The sequence below is a fragment of the Amblyraja radiata genome, chromosome 16 (genome assembly GCF_010909765.2).
Source record: "Amblyraja radiata isolate CabotCenter1 chromosome 16, sAmbRad1.1.pri, whole genome shotgun sequence".
In the NCBI taxonomy this organism is placed as follows: Eukaryota; Metazoa; Chordata; class Chondrichthyes; order Rajiformes; family Rajidae; genus Amblyraja; species Amblyraja radiata.
Genome location: NC_045971.1, coordinates 36564855 through 36580466, shown reverse-complemented (window position 1 = coordinate 36580466; position 15612 = coordinate 36564855).

Genomic DNA, 15612 nt, shown 5'->3' with positions numbered 1-15612 from the left:
CCGTCGCTTTTCACGTCCTGAAGGTTTGTCGCTTTTCCTGCGCTGAATTTTCGTCACTTTATGCGTGCTGAATTTTCGTTGGTTTTAACATCCTGAATGTTCCTCTCTTTTCCTGTGCTGAATTTTTGTCACTTTTCGCATGCTCAATTTTCGTAGTTTATCGTGTGTGAAATTTCGCCACTTTTCACGTTCTGAAATTTTGTCGCTTTATGCGCCCCGATGTTGCGTCGCTTTTCACGCTGAATTTTTGTCGCATTTTGTGGGCTGAAATTTCGGAGCTTTTCGTGTCCTGAAATTTCGGAGCTTTTCGTGTCCTGAAATTTCGTCGCTTTATGCATCTTGGAATTTCGTTGCTTTTCACATGCTGAAATGTCGTCTTTTTTTGCGTGCTAAATTTTCGTCACTTTTCGTGTGCTGATATTTAGTCATTTTTCACATCCTGAAATTTTGTTTCTTTTCGCGTGTGGAATTTCCGTCGCTTTTCGCGTGCTGAATTTTTGTTGGTTTTAACGTCCTGAATGTTCCTCTCTTTTCGGGTGATGAATTTTTGTCTCTTTTAGCAAGATGAATTTTCGTAGCTTTTCGTCTGATGAAATTTCGTTGCTTGATGCGTTTTGATGTTTTATCGCTTTTCGCATGCTGAATTTACGTCGCTTTTTGTGTGCTGAAATTTCGGCGCCTTTCGTGTGCTGGAATTTCGTCATTTTTCATGTCCTGAAATGTCGTCGCTTTATGCGTCCTGTAATTTCGTCGCTTTTCACATGCTGAAAGTTGGTCACTTTTCGCATGTGGAATTTCCGTCGCTTTTCGTGTGCTGAAGGTTTGTCGCTTTTCACGTGCTAAATTTTCGTCACTTTACGCATGTGGAATTTCCATCGCTTTTTGTGTCCTGATGGTTTGTCGCTTTTCGCATGCTAAATGTACGTCAATTTACATGTACCTCTCTATTTGCGTGCTAAATTTTAGTCGCTTTTCGTGTGCTGGAATTGCACCACTTTTCACGTTCTGAAATTTTGTCGCTTTATGTGTCCTGATGTTTCGTCGCTTTTCATATGCTGAATTTTCGTCGCTTTTTGTGTGCTGAAATTTCGGTGCCTTTTGTGTGCTGGAATGTCGTCACTTTTTGCGTGCTAAATTTTCGTCGCTTTTTGTGCTGATATTTCGTCGTTTTCATGTCCTGAAATCTCGTCTCGCCACTTTTCACGTTCTGAAATTTCGGAGCTTTATGCGCCAAGATATTTCGTCGCTTTTCACATGCTGAATTTTCGTCGCTTTTTGCATGCTGAAATGTCGTCACTTTTTGCGTGCTAAATTTTCATCGCTTTTCGTGTGCTGATATTTTGTCGCTTTTCACGTGCGGGATTTCCGTCGCTTTTCGCGTCCTGGTGGTTTGTCGCATTTCCCGTGCTGAATTTTCGTCACTTTACACGTGCTGAATTTTCGTTGGTTTTAACGTCCTGAATGTTCCTCTCTTTGCGAGTGCTGAATTTTTGTCACTTTTCGCAAGCTGAATTTTCGTAGCTTTTCATCTGCTGAAATGTCTCCACTTTTCACGTTCTGAAATTTCGTCGCTTTATGCGTCCTGATGTGTCGTCGCTTTTCGCATGCTGAATTTACGACGCTTTTTGTGTGCTGAAATTTCGTTGCTTTTCGTGTGTTGGAATTTCGTCGCTTTTCATGTTCTGAAATTATGTCGCGTTATGGAGTTTAATGCTGATAAATGTGAGGTGCTAAACCTTGCCAGGACAAATCAAAACAGGATGTACATGGTAAATGGTAGGGAATTGAAGAATACAGTTGAACAGAGGGATCTGGGAATAACCATGCAAAGTCCCTTGAAGGTGGAATCTCAAATAGTGGTAAAGAAAGCTTTTGGTATGCTAGCCTTTATAAATCGGAGCATTGAGTATAGAAGCTGGGATGTAATGTTAAAATTGTACAAGGCATTGGTGAGACTAAATTATGGAGTATGGTGTACAATTTTGGTCGCCCAATTATAGGAAGGATGCCAACAAAATAGAGAGAGTACAGAGGAGATTTACTAGAATGTTGCCTGGGTTTCAACAACTAAGTTACAGAGAAAGGTTGAATAAGTTAGGTCTTTATTCTCTGGAGCGCAGAAGGTTAAGGGGGCACTTGATAGAGGTCTTTAAAATGATGAGAGGGATAGACAGGGTTGATGTGGATTAGCTTTTCCCGTTGAGAATAGGGAAGGTTCAAACAAGAGGACATGACTTCAGAATTAAGGGACAGAAATTTAGGGGTAACATGAGGGGGAACTTCTTTACTCAGAGAGTGGTAGCGGTGTGGAATGAGCTTCCAGTGGAAGTGGTGGAGGCAGGTTCGTTGGTATCATTTAAAAATAGATTGGATAGGCATATGGATGAGAAGGGAATGGAGGGTTATGGTATGAGTGCAGGCAGGTGGGACTAAGGGGAAAAAGTTGTTCGGCACGGACAATTTCGGTGCTCTTCATGTGTTCAAATTTCGTTGCTTTTCATGTTCTGAAATTTCGTCGCTTTTCATATCCAGAATTTTTGTCGACTTTTGCATGCTGAATTTTGTCGCTTTTCGCGTTCTGAATTTTCGTCGCTTTTCATATGCTGAAATTTCGGCGCTCTTCATGTGCTCAATTTTGTTGCTTTTCATGGTCTGAAATTTCGTCGCTTAATGCGTCCTGATGTTTTGTTGCTTTATGCGTCCTGATGTTTTGTCGCATTTCGCATGCTGAATTTTCGTCGCTTTTTGTGTGTTGATATTTTGGCGCTCTTCATGTGCTCAATTTTGCTGCTTTTTATGTTGTGAAATTTCGTTGCTTTTCATGTCCTGAAATTTCGTTGCTTTTCACATTCTGAATTTTCGTAGCTTTTTTTGTGCTGAAATGTCGTAATTTTTGCATGCTGAATTTTTGTCGCATTTCGTGTGCTGATATTTCGTCGCTTTTCACTTGCTGAATTTTCGTCGCTTTTCGTGTGTTGATATTTTGGCGCACTTCATGTGCTCAATTTTGCTGCTTTTCACGTTCTAAAATGTCGTCGCTTTATGCATACTGATGTTTCGTCGCTTTTCGCGGGCTTAATTTTCGTCGCCTTTCACGTTCTGAAATTTTGTCACTTTTTGCATGCTGAATTTTCATCGCTTTTCACGCCCTGAAGTTTAGTTTCTTTTTACGTGCTGAATTGTTGTCGCTCATTGTGTCCTGAAGTTTTGTCATTTCACGTGCTGATTCTTCGTCGCTTTTCACGTCCTGAAGGTTCGTCACTTTTCATGTGCCGAAAATTTGTCGCTTTTCGTGTATGAAATGTTGTCTCTTTATGTCCTGATGTTTTGTCGCTTTTCGCATGCTGAATTTCGATGCTTTTCATGTTCTCAAATTTCGTCGCTTTTCATGTTCTTAAATTTCTTCGCTTTATGCGTCCTGTAATTTCGTCACTTTTCGCATGCTGAATTTTCGTCGCTTTTCGTGTGATGAATTTTCGTCGCTTTTTGTGTGCTGAAATGTCATCACTTTTTGCGTGCTGAATTTTGCTCTTTTCGTGTGCTGATATTTCGTCGCTTTTCACATCCTGAAGTTTCGTCACTTTTCGCATGCGGAATTTCGGTTGCTTTTCGCGTCCTGAAGGTTTGTCGCTTTTCGCGTGCTGAATTTTCGTCACTTTTAGTATGCTGACATTTCGTCGCTTTTCACGTTCTGAAATTTCGTCGCTTTATGCATCCTGATGTTTTGTCGCTTTTCGCATGCTGAATTTTCGTCGCTTTTTGTGTGCTGAAATTCAGGCGCTCTTCATGTGCTCAAATTTCTTTGCTTTCCATGTTCTGAAATGTTGTCGCTTTATGCGTCCTGTAATTTTGTCGCTTTTTGCATGCTGAATTTTCGTCGCTTTTTGTGTGCTGAAATATCAGTGCTTTTCGTATGCTGATATTTCTTCGCTTTTCACGTTATGAAATGTTGTCATTTTTCGCGTGCTGAATATTCGTTGCTTTTCGCGTGCTGAATTTTCGTCACATTTCATGTGCTGAATTATCGTCGCTTTTTACGTTCTGAAGGTTCGTCTGAATTTTCATCGTTTTTCACGCTGAATTTCCGTCGCTTTTAGCATGCTGAATTTTCGTCGCATTTTGCATGCTGCATTTTCATCGCTTTTCGCGTCTTGAAGGTTCGTCGCTTTTCGCATGCTGAATTTTGGTCGCTTTTCACATGCTCTGTTTTGTCGCTTTTGTGTGCTGATATTTCGTCACTTTTCACATGCGGAATTTCCCTAGCTTATCGTGTCCTGAAGGGTTGTCGCTTTTCGCGTGCTGAATTTTCGTCACTTTTCACGTCCTGAAGGTACGTCCCTTTTCGTGTGCCGAAATGTTGTCGCTTTTCGTGTCCTGAAATTTTGTCACTTCATGCATCCTGAACTTTTGTCACTTTTCGCGTGCTGAATTTTCGTCGCTTTGCGCATAGTGAATTTTCGTCACTTTTAGTATGCTGAAATTTCGTCGCTTTTCATGTTCTGAAATTTTCGTCACTTTTTGCATGCTGAATTTTCGTCGCATTTCGTGTGCTGAATTTTCGTTGGTTTTAACGTCCTGAATGTTCCTCTCTTTCCGCTTGCTGATTTTTTTGTCGTTTTTCGCATGTTGAATTTTCGTCGCTTTTCGTGTGCTGAAATTTCACCACTTTTCTCGTTCTGAAATTTCATCACTTTATTTGTACTGATGTTTCGTCGCTTTTCACATGCTGAATTTTCGTCGCTTTTTGTGTGCTGAAATTTCGGCGCTTTTCATGTGCTGGAATTTCGTCGCTTATCATGTCTTGAAATTTCGTTGCTTTATGTGTCCTGTAATTTCGTCACTTTTCGCATGCTGAAATGTCGTCACTTTTTGCGTGCTGAATTTTCGTCGCTTTGCGCATAGTGAATTTTCGTCACTTTTAGTATGCTGAAATTTAGGCGCTCTTCATGTGCTCAAATGTCTTTGCTTTCCATGTTCTGAAATGTTGTCGCTTTATGCGTCCTGTCTGTTCCTCTCTTTTTGCGTGCTGGATTTTTGTCGCTTTTCGCATCCTGAAGGTACGTCCCTTTTCGTGTTGCTAAATTTTGTCGCATTTCATGTCCTGAACTTTTGTCACTTTTCGCGGTCTGCTTTTTTGGTCGCTTTGCGCATAGTGAATTATTGTCACTTTCAGTATGCTGACATTTCGTCGCTTTTCACGTTCTAAAATGTCATCGCTTTATGCATCCTGATGTTTTGTCGCTTTTCGCATGCTGAATTTTCGTCGCTTTTTGTGTGCTGAAATTTACGCGCTCTTCATGTGCTCAAATTTCTTTGCTTTCCATGTTATGAAATGTTGTCATTTTTAGCGTGCTGAATGTTCGTCGCTTTTCGCATGCTGAATTTTCGTCGCATTTCATGTGCTGAATTATCGTCGCTTTTTACGTTCTGAAGGTTGAATTTTCATCGTTTTTCACGCTGAATTTCCGTCGCTTTTAGCATGCTGAATTTTCGGCGCATTTTGCATGCTGCATTTTCATCGCTTTTCGCGTCTTGAAGGTTCGTCGCTTTTCGCATGCTGAATTTTGGTCGCTTTTCACATGCTATGTTTTCGTCGCTTTTCGTGTGCTGATATTTTGTCGCTTTTCACGTCATGAAATTTCGGCACTTTTTGTGTGCGGAATTTCCTTAGCTTTTCGCGTGCTGAATTTTCGTCACTTTATGCGTGCTGATTTTGTGTTGGTTTTAACGTCCTGAATGTTCCTCTCTTTTCGCGTGCTGAATTTTTGTCACATTTCGCATGCTGAATTTTTGTCGCTTTTCGTGTGCTGAAATTCCGCCACTTTTCTCGTTATGAAATTTCGTCGCTTTATGCGTCCTGTAATTTCGTCGCTTTATGCGTCCTGTAATTTCGTCACTTTTCGCATGCTGAAATGTCGTCACTTTTTGGGTGCTGAAGTTTTGTCGCTTTTGTGTGCTGATATTTCGTCGCTTTTCACATGCGGAATTTCCCTAGCTTATCGTGTCCTGAAGGGTTGTCGCTTTTTGCGTGCTGAATTTTCGTCACTTTTAACGTCCTGCCTGTTCCTCTCTTTTTGCGTGCTGGATTTTTGTCGCTTTTCGCGTCCTGATGGTACGTCCCTTTTCGTGTGCCGAAATTTTGTCGCGTTTCATGTCCTGAACTTTTGTCGCTTCATGCATCCTGAACTTTTGTCACTTTTCGTGTGCTGAATTTTCGTCGCTTTGCGCATAGTGAATATTCGTCACTTTTAGTATGCTGAAATTTCGTCGCCTTTCATGATCTGAAATTTTGTCACTTTGTGCGTGCTGAATTTTCGTCGCATTTCGTGTGCTGATATTTAGTCGCTTTTCGTGTCTTGAAATGTCATCACTTTTCGCGTGCGGAATATCCGTAGCTTTTTGCGTCCTGAAGGTTTGTCGCTTTTCGCGTGCTGATTTTTTGTCGTTTTTCGCATGTTGAATTTTGGTCGCTTTTTGTGTGCTGAAATTTCACCACTTTTTTCGTTCTGAAATTTCATCGCTTTATTTGTACTGATGTTTCGTCGCTTTTCACATGCTGAATTTTCGTCGCTTTTTGTGTGCTGAAATTTCAGCTCTTTTCGTGTGCTGGAATTTCGTTGCTTATCATGTCTTGAAATTTCGTTGCTTTATGTGTCCTGTAATTTCGTCGCTTTTCGCATGCTGAAATGTCGTCACTTTTTGCGTGCTGAATTTTCGTCGCTTTTCGTGTGCTGATATTTCGTCGCTTTTCACGTCATGGAATTTCGTCACTTTTGGTGTGCGAAATTTCCTTAGCTTTTCGAGTCCTGAAGGTTTGTTGCTTTTCGCGTGCTGAATTTTCGGCACTTTTAACGTCCTGAAAGTTCCTCACTTTTTTTTTTGTTTTGTTTATTTTATTAGAAGTAAGTGCAATACAAAACAATACAGTGGGACCTAATTTTAGGTACCAACTATGGCATAAAGTAAGTATACATTCTATGTACAACCTCTAGTTTTATGTTTTTGAAAAGGAAATAAGAAAGACAAGAAGAAGAAAAAAAAATTTGAAGAAGCGAAAAAGAGGAAAAAAATAGATAGTAGAAAATAGAAAAACGTGAAGTGTGTATATAAGAAAAGAAAAAGTGGAAAGCAGAAATAGGAGAGAAAGACCCTTAAAAGAGAAATTTTCAAATCTTTATTCGGAGATGTAAATCAATCCACAACCTGACCTGAAATCAGTAATCTTTGCGGTACCGCTGCATCACATGATAAATTGGATAGTTATATGGATGGGAAAGGAATGGAGGGTTATGGTCTGAGCGCAGGTATATGGGACTAGGGGAGATTATGTGTTCGGCACGGACTAGAAGGGTCGAGATGGCCTGTTTCCGTGCTGTAATTGTTATATGGTTATATGGTTATGATTCCAAAAAGTCGATAAAAGGGGACCAACTCCTTAGGAATTGGTCATATTTATCTATTAGTCGGAGTCTCATTTCTTAAAGGTGTGCTATGTCCATCATATTCCTAATCCACATTTTAACAATTGGTATAGCTGTATTTTCCAAAATTTAAGTATCAATTTCTTTCCAATTATTAACCCATAATTAAAAAAAAGTTTTGGTCTTTATTTAAATTGAGGGTAATTCTCTATTTAATATATTATCATAAAAGTATGATATTAGTTTTTGTGAATCAGCCTTAATATTCATTGCTTCTTCTAAAGGATCTAAATATATAGTTTGAAATCTATGTGTATATTTCTTCATAAAGTCACATATCTGTATATATTTAAAATATTGATTATCCTTCAGTTGAAATCTTAATTTTAATTGTTGAAATGATAACAATTTGCCCAATTCATACATGTCTCCTACTTTCCTAATCCCCACTCTATCCCATTGTTTATATGTTTTGTCGATAACAGATGGTTTAAATGCGGGGTTGTTCAATAGTGGGGTTAGTACTGATAGATTCATTAATTTCAAGGATAATTTTATTTGTTTCCAAATTCTTATTGTATTGTGAATAATTGGGTTCTTCTTATATATTATACTATTCAATTGTATTGGTGAGAACATGATCGTTCCTATATCGTACGGGAAACACTCCTCTTTCTCCATTCATATCCACTCCGACTGGTGAGTGGAACTATCCAACCAGTACATTATGTTCTTAATATGCACTGCTCAGTAGTAATACGTAAAGTTAGGTAATGATAAACCCCCAACTCTTAGGTTTACACAAATGCTTTCGTTGAGTTCTGTGTGCTCTGTAATTATAGAAGTTATATAGAATGTATATAGAAGAAACACGTTACTTCTTAAATATAACCAATGTTCTTTAAAAAAAGTTAAGCTCGCAGCTGTCAGCTATTTTTGTGTGCTCAGAAGTCAAGGCGCAAAAACATGTTATTTGCTTAGTTTATATTTTGCTTTAGACTAGAACTTTATGATAACTTAGAAATTGAAAATAAAAGAAAAAAAGGACAGTACAAGGTTAAAGTTTGTAAAAACATACGCACCAAGCAGCCAAAGATAAGAACTGAAATTGCAATAAAATACTGCATGAAAGGATAGTTCAGTGAGCATTTGGAGAATGGCAAAGCTGTGCTATCTCTGAGTGTTCCAGGCCCAGATTTGTGCAAATTAAAGGCCTCTCGTCTTCTTGAAGAATTTTCCGTGTCTGTGTCATTTATATCTTTAATTTGAGTCATGTAAACCACGACAAATTACCGCTGCGAGCAGGGTCGGTAAGAGACCATTAATTAAAAGATAAGTAGCCCAGGGCCTTCCCAGCCCCTAATGTGGCTCTTAAGGACAACAGGACAAAGGTGGCCACCTAAAAACTATGCGGATTTCCGCATCATTTGGACTAATAACCTGGTGTTCATTGAGAAACCATTGGATTAGATTAGATTAGATTAGATAGCCTTTATTGTCATTCAGACCGAAGTCTGAACGAAATTGAAGCAGTCATACATACAATACAATACAATCAAAAAACAACAATAAACACATATTAACATCCACCACAGTGAGTCCACCCAGCATCTCCTCACTGTGATGCAGGCAAAAGTCTTAGGTCTCCAGTCTCTTCCCTCCTCATCTCCTTCTGCGCTGAGGCGATACCCCCCGGGCGATGTTACAACTGTCCCGCGGCTCAAACACCGCGGCCCGGGGTGGTCGAAGCTGCCGCCCACCAGTCCTGCTGACGCAGCCGCTGGCCCGCGGCCGAACCCCGGACTCAGGCCACCGCCGCCAGAACACCGTCCCAGCCACCGGAGCACCGTTCCAGCCCCGAGCCGGATCGCCCTCACATGAGTACCGTTACCGTCTCAGCCTCGCGCCAGGCCGCCCCGACATGGGCGCCGCTCCTCCCTCGGGCTGGGCCGCCCCGACATGGGCGCCGCTCCTCCCTCGGGCTGGGAGCGCCGACATGGGCGCCGCTCCTCCCTCGGGCTGGGCCGCCCCGACATGGGCGCCGTTCCTTCCTCGGGCCGGCCGCCCTCCCGGGAGCGTCACAGCCCCTCACGAAAGCACTGTTCCAGCCCCGAGCCGGGCCATCCTCACGGGAGCGTCACAGCCCCTCACGAAAGCACTGTTCCAGCCCCGAGCCGGGCCGTCCTCACGGGAGCGAGCCCAGTGCGAGTCCTGGCGGGCTCTGCCTCCTGAGCCTCGAGGTCGCCAGCTCCGCCATTGGGCCTCAGGGAAGACGGAGGCAGAGAAGGGGAATACGACAAAAAAGTCGCATTCCCCCGCAGGGAGAGACAGCAAGCCCCGTTTCCACACCCCCCCAAACAGAAACTAAAAACCAAAACTAGACTAACCAAAACGAAAATAAATAACACAAAAAACACAAAACAAACAGGACTGCCGGAGAGCCGCTGCAGCCAGAGCCGCGCCGCCACTAGGGGACACAGAAGTGCCTAGGTAGTTAGAAGGTTTCTCCGACCCAAGAATCTGGCACTAAATTGTTCTAAAAAGGAGGACCGGGAGGATTGTCCAAGAAGGCCGCGCTGTGTGTGGTGAGTAATAATAGTTGTGATAAGAAATTAATGTGATAGTATTAAGAGTTTATTTAGACCTTGTGGTTAACGCCCTGAGAAGTCAGGGGCCTGTACGGGCAAGGCAGGTATTGTGTGGACAACGCTTTGGGTGACCAGGGGTCATCCAGGCAAAATATGAATTTGGGATAGGTGCGTGGCAGAAGGTGTACACAGTGATAGAATATTGTAGAATAGCAGAAAGTAGAATAGCAATAATAATAGTGTATGGTTTAAGGACTGAGTATCTTAACTGTTTATGGATATAAGCCTGCAGCATTCTTTCAGCTGAGAGATCAGAAAAAATGTGTTTCCTTTGCCTGGAAATGAATGGGAGTGGCATGTGGTCAGATGTTGAGTGACTAGGATTTTGATTGGTTGTGATCTTAGTGGGGTGTGGTTAGAATTTGAGTGACGGTGAGTCTGACTGGTCACGATCTGAATCAATGTCCAATCACAGCGTTTGGGAACCTGATTGATGGAAGATTGGATCATCCTACTTTGGCTTGGGAGGGATCCCAATGTTAATTTTGAAACTTTAGTCAGTGTAGAAAGTTGTATAATTTCTTTGAAGTAAGAATGAAATGAATGTGATTTGTGTGTAAAAACCGGTTTTGAATGAATGAAGAAGTTTTTTATGTGATAATTATTTTGTTATTATTGTATTTGTAGACCACATTGTAAGGGTAAGTAGATACGTTTTATTTATATAGCACGATTTAAGTTAACTCGCATGGACACCAAAGTGTTTTACATAAAATAGATAATAAGTTTCCATACCAACCAGAGAAAAAGGATTTAAAAAAATAAATAAATAAAATGGAAGTATTGATTAAGAACCACAGACCAAGAGATAAAACAGAGAAACGGAAAAAGAAAAGGGAGAAGGAACAAGAGGTGCTTAACCTGTTCAGGGCAGAAGGGGAAAGGCTGAGGAAAACCTACCCGGCAGGAAACACAACCAAGAAAGAAGGAGGGGAGACCGAGAAGCAGTCCGAGGGTCAGGGGATTATGGGAAGAGGAGCGTCCTTATATCCCTGTTTAAAAGACCCCGGGCGTCCCCCTCCCTACCCCAGTCTGGAAGGTGCAAACCAATGCCCCGTGATAAGAGGAATAATGAAGTAAGAAGGGAGATCAGGAAGCTGCAGGACCAGAGGAATCAGAGGTGTTTGGAGGTACCCGAGTGAGCAGAGAGGGGGGCCAAAGGAAGGGGTGGACAATGGAGAGAGTTAAGCCAGTGGTCAAGGGAAAGAGTGCAAGGCAGTGAGGTGGAAACGGAATTGGGCAGTTCTAGGGGAAGTTATAGGGAGAGAAGGAGGGAAACAACGGATGGAGATTTAGTGGAAGATTTTAAAAGAAATATGAAGGAATCCCTGGAGCAAATAGAGATTAGAGTTAAGGAACTGGGAGTACATGTGGAGAGAACGAAGGGAGAGGCGGCCCAAGGAGAATCAGCATGGCAGGAGTTAGATATAGGACCTCCGGAGTGGGAGGTAGAAACAAGACAGGTACAGGGGAATAAAATGATGCCATTGCTTGCGAAAAGAGCAGGACAGACACAGTATGTTCCTTGGGGGACCTTGAAGGGCTGAAAAACATTTTGCCTAACATATATGATGGGGCAGGAAAATGGATAAGGGCATTTGAGGAGGAAACTACAGGACGACTATTGGCCATGGGAGATATAAAGGCACTTCTGGCAAAATTAATAGGAACCACGAAACTGGCGGAACTCCTAGAAAAGGCAGGCATAAATAACGCAGCAGGCAATCCATTGATTGATGGCCGACCATTTGACCTTGTCAGGACAGTGGTATGGCAGGCCCTCAGATTCAGCTACCCATTTAAAGTGGACCCCAAGACATAGAAGGGGGACTCACTGGGGGACACAGAAAACCCAGCAGCATATCTGGAGGGCCAGTTGAAAAAGTGGAGACTTGAAACTGAACAAGGAATTGACGGCAACGAGCTGATGATCGCTTTGTTCCGAGCTGCTATTGTAGATGCCATGCCCGCTCAAGTAAAGTCCACACTGGAGGAGGTGGTGGGACTGTCAACGATGCCACACGTCCAGTTCAGGGACCACTTGGTCCATGCAGTCGACAAATACCGCAAAGATAAAAAAAAAAGATTGGCAGACCAGCAGGAGGAAGTGCAAAGAAAACTGGTACAAATGCAGCTTGACGAACTAAAAAGAAAAGAGCGTGAAAAGGGAAAGAAAATGCTCGCAGTAACAACAGAACCGGCTGAAACAGCTGAATTGAGTGGTGCACCAACACGTGGTGAGTCCTATGCCAGAGCCAGAAAAGGGCCGGAAACTACTGGGCCAATAGTAAATGTCTTTGGGACTTTCCCTCAAATGCCTTATCAGGGACGGGGTAAATCAGGACACAAGCCCTAACTGGACAGCGGTCCCCAGGGGAGGGACGCATTTAAAGGAGGATGTCAAGAAAGTCTGGCAAGAGGTAGGGTTTTGAATACCAGCCCCATTTTTTAATCAGATGATAAAGGCAGAGTTGGAAGGTGTACCCTTAGAAAGTATTTGATGCTGTGGATGATGTGTTGGTTTGTTCCACAATTGAGAAGCAATGTAAGAGAGAGAGAGAGAGATATTGTAAGCCTAAAAAATATATATATTTCAGAATGTAGGACAGAGGATGATGACCTTGGGAAAGGCAGGATAAAGTTCAGACTAGATTGGAACATATGTTGAAATTGTGACGTAATTAAGAAAGATAATGAAGGAAGAAGGACAAACAAGCCTAAATAATGTTTCACAGTTAGAACTTTTGAATGATGGAGACAAAAAGGCTTTGTTTGTGAATGTTTGTTGTTAAAAGGGATCATAATAGCAAGTATGTAGGGTTTGAAATGGTGTATAAGGATGAATTAGACTTTCAGGTAATTAAATTAGAAGCCTGTAACCTTGCTTAGCTCAGTTGGCAGAAATTAAGGCTTTAAGAGAAGCATGTGACGTGAGGGAAAGTGAGAAAGATGAAGTTTATACCGACTAAGCATATGATTATGAAGTTTGTGATATGTTTAGAGCAGTAGGGAAATAGAAAGACTTTGAGAAAAGCAACGGAGACCAAATGTTAGCAGTAAAGTTAGACCTGATAGGAGCAATATTGAAGTCAGGGGCACAAGCTGCCATTAAATGTCAAGCACTTAAGAAGGTAAATTAAAGTGCAGACAAGCAGCCAGAACAGGATGATAAGCTGTTGTTATGTCTAGGATAAGTCTGAATCGATTTGGGTGTATATTGGCCAACCTATGCAGGTGGCGCAATGGAGAGGTCCCTACAAGGGACCGAGTTTGGAACAGTTAAAGATAGAATTTAAGAAGTATATGCAACAGTTAATTATGATGGACAAGTCTATTTATGAACAGGTAAAGTAAAAGCTGTTTGAGGTGGACCAGGAGGAAGGACCCTTTAAACCTGAAGACAAGGTGTATGTATGAGTTTTCTAAACCACCGACCGATGTTCATTTAGAAGATTGATATACCTGGTACCATTTAAATCATTACATGAGGGCTGTCCCGCAGGTACGAATAGATAATAGCCCTGAGGTAAGTGACCAAGAGGACAAAGATGTGAGAAAAGAGTAGAGTTTTAACAAGAACGTTGTTTGACATCAGTGGTGGGCAAAATAATGGAAAGGATACTTTAAGATAATATATATAAGAATTTGGATAAATAGGGTAGGATTAGGAAGAATTAGCATGGATTTGTGATTAGAAGGTCATGTTTGACTAATCTTGAATTTTTTGAAAAGGTTATTAGCGAAATTGATGAGGGTAAAGTGGTGGATGTTGTCTAGATGAACTTCAGTAAGGCTCTCTGACATCTCCCATACAGCCACTTTTTAATCCATCTTGCTACTCCTTACTAAACCTTCTTAACCAACCTTATTTCCTTAGTAAGGAGTAGCAAGATGGATTAAAAAGTGGGTGTATGGGAGATGTCAGAGAGCAATGGTGGATGGATGTTTGTCAGGTTGGAGGTCAGTGACTAGAGGGGTATCTCGGGGATGTGTGTTGGGTCCACTGTTGTTTGTCATGTGAATTAATAATCTGGATGTCGGTGTGGTAAAATAGATTAATAAGCATGTAGATGATACTAAGGTAGGTGGTGTTGTGAATAATGAAGTAGATTTTAAAAGTATACAGAGCGATTTAGGTAATTTGGAAGAGTGGGTTGAAACATGGCAGATGGGTTTAATGTTGATAAGTGTGAGGTGATACATCTTTGTTCCCCTGACCTCGAGTACATGTCTGTAAGATGCCGGCCTTTTTTCCTACCGAGAGAACTAACAGTAGCGATTGTCACGGCTGTGTATATTCCACCTGACGCCAATGTAAACACGGCACTCTCTCTCCTGCTGAACACCATTAATGAACAGCAGCGGGATCACCCCGAAGGTGTCACACATAATTGCAGGGGACTTTAATAAGGCCAACTTGAAGACTGTACTGCCGACATTTTATCAACATGTCAAGTGTTCTACTAGAGGGGTGAACACGCTGGATCATGTCTACACCAATATTAAGCACGCGTACAGTGCCATCCCCCTCCCCCAACTCGGCCAGTCAGATCATCTCTCCCTCCTGCTCTCCCCAGCCTACACTCCCCTCAGACGCAGTGCCAGGCCCACCACAAAGTCTGTTACAACCTGGCCTGAAAATGCACTCTCCAAGCTACAGGACTGCTTTACACAGACAAACTGGGACATATTCGAACACCAGGATCTGGAAACTCTCACAGAAACGGTGCTGGACTATATCAAGGTCTGTATCGGAAACGTGACTGTGGACAAAAACATTCGGGTTTTCCCAAACGAGAAACCCTGGATGTCCAGCCAGGTCCGCACACTCCTCAGAGTCCGCGATGCTGCCTTCAGGTCAGGTGACAGAGCTCTGTACAGGGCTGCTCGAGCCGATCTGAAAAGTGGAATTAAAAAAGCCAAGGCGGACCATTAGAGGAGCATAGAGTCCCACTTGTCCAGCAATAATACACGGGAGCTATGGCGGGGCATACAAGACATTACTAACTACAGAAGCTATGCCACAAAGTCAGAAGACCTGAGTGTGCCGCTGGCAGAAAAGCTAAATTGCTTCTTCTCCCGCTTTGAAACATCACAACAGCAGCACTCACCTGCTATAGCCCTGCTCCCACCCTCACCTGGCTCCTGTACTACTCCACTCACTGTCAGGGGGCACGATGTCAGACGGGTGCTCCTGGCAGTGAACCCCAAAAAGGCTACCGGCCCAGATGGAGTACCTGGTAAGGTGCTCAAAGCGTGTGCCCACCAGCTCACTGTCATCTTCACCAGAATTTTCAACCTCTCCCTGGACCAGGCAGTTATTCCGTCCTGCCTAAAATCAGCTACAATCGTCCCAGTGCCGAAGAAGTCTCCCATCACTAGCCTAAATGATTACCGTCCCGTGGCCCTCACTCCGGTAATCACGAAGTGCTTCGAGAGATTGGTCCTCCAGCACATCAAGGACTATCTACCACCAGACTTCGGCCCCCACCCATTCGCTTATCGCCAAAATAGATCCATGGAAGACGCCATCACCGTAGCTC